The sequence below is a fragment of the Doryrhamphus excisus genome, linkage group LG22, assembly GCF_037039965.1.
Source record: "Doryrhamphus excisus strain RoL-2023G ecotype Guam linkage group LG22, RoL_Dexc_Guam_v1.1, whole genome shotgun sequence".
NCBI lineage: Eukaryota > Metazoa > Chordata > Actinopteri > Syngnathiformes > Syngnathidae > Doryrhamphus > Doryrhamphus excisus.
This window is the reverse complement of record NC_136378.1, coordinates 5,664,740-5,670,836: the sequence shown is the minus strand read 5'-3', so window position 1 is coordinate 5,670,836 and position 6,097 is coordinate 5,664,740. Positions and strand designations below refer to the sequence as shown.

The 6,097-nt window shown below is 41.2% G+C and overlaps 1 long non-coding RNA gene across 1 annotated transcript; it reads left to right on the top strand.

Moving 5' to 3' along the window:
• Window positions 1-561: 561 nt before the first annotated feature.
• LOC131110405 (uncharacterized) lies at window positions 562-5,641 on the top strand. Its single transcript, XR_009120884.2, has 4 exons — window positions 562-654; window positions 5,181-5,313; window positions 5,411-5,518; window positions 5,599-5,641. It is a non-coding gene; the product is annotated as an uncharacterized LOC131110405 (long non-coding RNA).
• The last annotated feature ends 456 nt before the right edge of the window (window positions 5,642-6,097 follow it).

The following is a 6,097-nucleotide window of genomic DNA, read 5'->3' as shown; positions in this document are numbered from 1 at the left end:
GATCAAGGTGCATAATCCATAAAGCCGTGTATGGAGAACATGAAAATCCTCTATTTCTATAACTCCACATATTAAAATTAGCTAATTCAGTACATTTTCAAACAGCTAAAATCATGCACAAAGCAAACAATAACCTGTCCCCTAAAAACTTCATAAAATAGGAGAGATATGATCTCAGAGAAAAACGAACTTTCTAACTGTAACTCCTAACTGTTATCACTTTCAATGTCTGAGAAAAACAATGGGGGGTAAGGTGGAGCGTAGGATTAAACAAGCTCTGCTTCTTCCCACTTTTTTTGGACAATGAATTGTACTATGTGATGTATTCCATTGTAAATTGTGTGCATTTGTGATATATTGTTTGTGTTGCAATGTGCTCACTTAAAAAGTGAATAATTAATTAATTAAGTAATACATCAGCCATGTTCTAGCTGGTATTAGATGTGTGAAAGCTAATTTGCAAAAGGGTTACAGCTATTTAAATTGTGTTAAAGTGGTTACAAATGCACATGGAATCAGTTAATCAGGGATCAATTATTTATGTCTGCAACAGCCGAAAGGGGGAGTTCTTGGCCTCAGCTCCATTGTGGATGAGCCTGCCTCAGGGAGACATCGTGTCCAGCCATCCTCATTCATATCTTTCCCCCTTTTCAGGTATGTCACGGGCAGTTAAATGTATTTGTTACAGTGCTGCAATATGTAAACATTTTTGAGCATATTTGGCGCATTTTAAGAACTTTTAAAGTGGTACCACGTTTTAGGTGCTACATGGCATTGTAAGCTAGCAAACTGCCGTCTGTTAGGAGCGGTTATGGTGCTGTTTATGTTTGAGGTATGTATTTGTTGATGTAGATATGTACGGTATACGTTCTTTGTTCTTTGTATGTTTAAAATAACATGCAAATGCTTTGTATTTGAGTTGTGTTAAAATGTAAAAAGGGACCCTGTGAGGGAGCTGCCAATCGTCCCTCACTGATCAGGTGTATGCCCCACCTACACACTGTCATGTGTCAGGTTCAAACTCCTCTGACACTTGTAAAAACACTTAAATACAGAAGAGACAGACAACAATATTCAAAGTTTCTCGCAGCGAGGAGAGTGAAACAACATACCCAGTGACATGCCGCTCCACTCTGAGTATGCCATTCATGAACCTCTCTTTTTATTTTCTTTAGGAGGTCCCTAATACATGGTTGTGCAACTCTAAGGGGAGGGGGAAGCAAGCAGTTCAGCAGCAAGCTGTACTTGTTGTCTATGTGTGTGTGTGTATGTGAGAATAATTACTTTTTGTGCATGTGTTCTTATCTCGGCACATTTTGCATGATGGAACTTCTTCAAGGTTGCTGCTGGCATTTCCAGGCACCTGCAAGATTAGTGGTGTTGGGAGTAGCTGGTCAGCGCCTGGAAATGCTGCTTCAAAACACTCAAGGCTATTGTCTATTGTCTAAGCAAACGGATATAAGGGTGATAACTTAACACTATAATGATTGACTTTACATTTTACTCTAACATCATGTTTCCTATTTGTGTATATATTGTTATTTACACATATATTGTGGTTAGTACTTTAATTATATTTGTTTGCAATTTAAGTTGTTTAATTGCCACTTTAGTTAGTTAGTTTTTCATTTAGAAGTCATTGGTTTTGTTCCTAATTTCTCATCAGTTTCTCCTTTCTTTGACGTGATTGGTCGGGGCACAAAGCATAGAGGCGCACCCATGTGAGTGCAGGCCAGAGGCTGATCACCTTGATTGGACTCTCACAAGTGTCACTGGAGGAGGGGGGATTAACTGGGTGGGTAGTTGTTGGGTAATCTAAATTGTTAAATGCAATCTAGTGCTTAAAATGTATAAAGAAAGTGAAACTTCAGTGTGGTACTATTGAAAGGCTTTTGTAAAATAAAAGAAGGGTGTTATAAATGTAAATATGGTACCTTTTAGACAAATTGCCTCACCCTCTCATTGGGGAATTTTGGATGGCCCTTCCCGGGTAAAAGGGGCTGGGTGAATTGTTGTGCGGGGGAGGCCTGTTGTGTGTGCTGGGGGAAATGCTATTGGACTGTCTTGCAAAATAAACTTGAAGCGCTCTCAAGCCCATGGTCTGGTGTGCATTTCAGAGGCTATGGCTATCCCGGGCTAGTAAGAGGCCGTTTTTTCAACTTAAAGTCTAACAGACCCTATTTGTTGTTTTATTAATTTGCTGTACAAGTTCACAAAAGTTCACAAAATGGTTACTGTGTGCTTGACATACGCATGTTTTCTTGTATGAAATAATCAAAATATTCTAGATGAGGCTACCAGAGGGAGACATCGTGTCTGGCCATCCTCATTCATATATTTCCCCCTTTTCAGGGTTGTAACACATGTTCAAATAAAATTAAACCATTACCATGGATAGTTGATATTCAGTTCTGCAGGACATATTTTTTGTTTCAAACTAAAGCAGGATTATGTGAGGACAGGTTTTTATCTATGTTGAAAGCCTGGTGTTCAAGGACATGGACATGAATGGAGCTCCACATACTTCAACACACTGTACTTGGACTCTGGCTACACAATCAAACCATCACTCATTCATCACCAAAGCTAGCAGACAGAGAGCCTTTGGCTTTTAGCAAGGAGAGGCGCTGGCTGTCACCATATTTGACAATGAGTGATTGGTCCTCCTTTTTTCTTTAATCCAGAAACGGGGGAGTAGTAACAGGCTGCAACTGGACCTCCGCTTTCATTGAGCTTGTTTTGCTGCACATGCGGTGTGATTTCGTTTGGCCGTTTTGCAATGTTTCACATTCCAACTTTTGAAAGACAGTAAAGTACCCGATATGTACAATTACACTAAGTACAGTTTTATTTTTTTTATTGATGATTTTTGCGTCTTAACACTGATTTTAAATGAAACAATGCTAATACAGTGGAACATTGGTTAGTGTTTTTGTTGCAGAAGGTATGACTAACTGAAACATACTCTAATCTGATATTTTGTTGAAACTTGCTGATAGAAAATGATAACAACAAACCTAATATAATATATCTTTGGGTACGTTCTATATTTATATATCCTGGAAAAACAATATTGTATGTGCGTTGAAAGATCAGTCAAAATCCTCTAAAATGAGGAGGAGATGTCTTTTGAAAAATGGCTGGGATTGAATTAGTTGAAAAGGGTTCCTAATTTCAGACCTTTAAGAGCCTCCATTTAAAGATGTTACACCAGAGTGACAAGGTCTAAATGCTAGATGTATTTGCTCTCATTCATTCAATCATTTTCTACCGTTTATACTCACGAGGGTCGCAGGCGTGCTGGAGCCTATCCCAGCTGTCTTCGGGCGAGAGGCGGGGTACACCCTGGACTGGTCGCCAGCCAATGAACCGAACATTCATGTTTTTGGAATGTGGGAGGAAACCGGAGTAGCCGGAGAAAACCCACACATGCACAGGGAGAACATGCATACTCCACAAAGAGATGGCCGAGGGTGGAATCGAACTGGGGTCTCCTAGTGTGGCCTGCGCGCTAAGCATTCGACCAATGTGCAGCCCATCTTCGCTCTCTTCCTAATAAGTGCTTTATTTCATCTTCTGTATTAAAAAGCATATATACACACTGGGCTGCACGGCGGTCGAGTGGTTAACGCGGAGACCTCACAGCTAGAAGACCGTAGTAAATTTCACCCCCGGGCCATCTCTGTGTGGAGTTTGCATGTTCTCCCCGTGCATGCGTGGGTTTTCTCCGGGTACTCCGGTTTCCTACCACATTCCAAAAACATGCTAGGTTAATTGGTGACTCCAAATTGTCCATAGGTATGAATGTGAGTGTGAATGGTTGTTTGTCTATATGTGCCCTGTGATTGGCTGGCAAACAGTCCAGGGTGCGCCCCGCCTCTCACCCGAAGACAGCTGGGATAGGCTCCAGCACCCCTGCGACCCTCATGAGGATAAGCGGTAGAAAATGAACGAATGAATGAATGAATGCACAATTTTCAGACGTTGGTCAAGGCAAACCCATAAAGGGTTCTGTGCAATACCATGCAGGTTACCTTTAATGTAAGAAAGAGGTCAGAGATGAAAATAGTCAGTGCCAAGGCCCATCAAGGTCAGAGAAACAATGAATATGTTTTGTTCCAGGTGATTTAGACCATTACAGTTTTTCATGGCTCTCACATGCATTATGTTGGTAGACCTGCTTCCTGAAAACAATCACACACACTGTTACATTTCCAACATAATGCCTTTCAAGAATGTGTGAAAGTAGTTTCAAGGTCTTCTCAAGACCTCAATGCAATCTTTCCAAGTTGGTCCAGCTTTTTGGTACATTTTAAGTTCTGAGTGTTTGTGTACCCTTATTAGAAATTGCCCCCTAATGAGGAGAATATCCATTAGAGATACATTTATGCTGTTGCGTAATGAGATTGTGTTGGTGCGTCAGAGAGACAGATGCTGCCCTAGCAGGTGCACCATTCACCTGACAGGTGACATCGCCACACTGAAAACTGTATGACCAACAGACCAGGGTCACATTGTTAGATACGTTGCATGACTCTGGGGGCAAATGCTTGACAAACGTTATGACGAGCTGGTTTGGCCTTGTTGCTTGAAAACAACAGGGATCCTATTTTGAAATAGACCTTCAAGTTCGCTGTAAAACTTTTACAATGAAGGGCAATGAAGTGGGGCAAGCTCTCCCTATGCCTGCGTGGCCATCTGTGTGGTTACATAGTTGGTTAAATAATTATAGTCAAACAGAGGTATTTGAATATTGTGTGGAAGAAATTGTTGTATTTTACAATTTGGTGCATTGAATCTTGTGGTTTTAAGATGTGGACAGATGATATTTATTCAGCCAGTTTGGTTTACACACCCAAAACCAAATCTGGTGATACTTAGTTGACCCAATACTACAGTATTCAGTAATGCTCATTAATTTGGCAAATTCAAATGAGGTCACAAAACTAGCAACCGTAAGAAACCCACACATGCACGGGGAAAACATGCAAACTCTGCAAAGTGATGCCTGAGGGTGGAATCGAACTCGGGTCTCCGAGCTGTGTGGACACCAACTTGTCAGCAATATTTTATTATTACTTAAACATGTATTATATACCATGACTTTCCACAAACTGTGTAATGTCTCTAATGTACATGAGACATGATTATTCTTGCTAATCCCACGATAAAATATACAGGAATGCCATCAGGGAAATGCTGCAAGGGAAACGTAATCCCTTCAGCCTGAAGGTGTGGGGACGTAAATGAGCTGGAAGGTGCTTGTCACTCCCGTCTTTCCATGGAAAAGAAAAGCAGCAAGTAAAATGCAAGGTATTTTTAAGATCTGTGTTAGGATCGCCCAGATCCTTAATTCCCCTCCTCTCCTTCCATATCCTTCATCCCCCTCCCCCACCGTTTATTCCTTTAGCACCCTTGTATAACACCTTTTATGGCTTTGACGTGGAATCATTCTTGCATCATCCTTGATGCCATCCCTAAAAGACCCACCGAGAGGAGATGTTAACAACTTTTAATGGTAACGCTGGCTCTCGTCAATGTTCATGTAAGATTTTTTTCTCCTTTTGACCATGTTTTCCCTGCCTGGCCCTGCTGCAGTGTTAGCTGCTCAGCCGTCCTTGCCTATCCTCCAAGGACCCCCTCCCCCCCCCCCCCACCACATTCATGGACTGTGACGATCAATAAACTCTCTTCTGAGGAAGAAATCTTCACTCTAAGGTACATTTTTGAGTTCAGCCCACAACCCCAAAATTTGACACATGAATTAATGACTTTGACTGCCATGATGGAGGACTATATCTTCAAGCTCACCAGAAGTTGATCAGACTTTTACAACAAAGTAACAGCTTTTCCTAGAGTAGGATAGGGTGCTTTGCACTTCATATACAAATAAAAGGGAATAAAACTAATAGTTGTTAAAGCAACCTGAAAACTAAATGTTTAACCAAAGTAAATTATTCTCCACCTCATGAGGCGGGGGTTCAGCTTGTCTGTGTGGTTTAGGGTGTACCCTGCCTCTAACAGAAAGTAAGCTGAGCTGGGATTCAGTACATCCATGGCTTTAATGAGGGCAAGCAATAGAGGAAATGAATACATA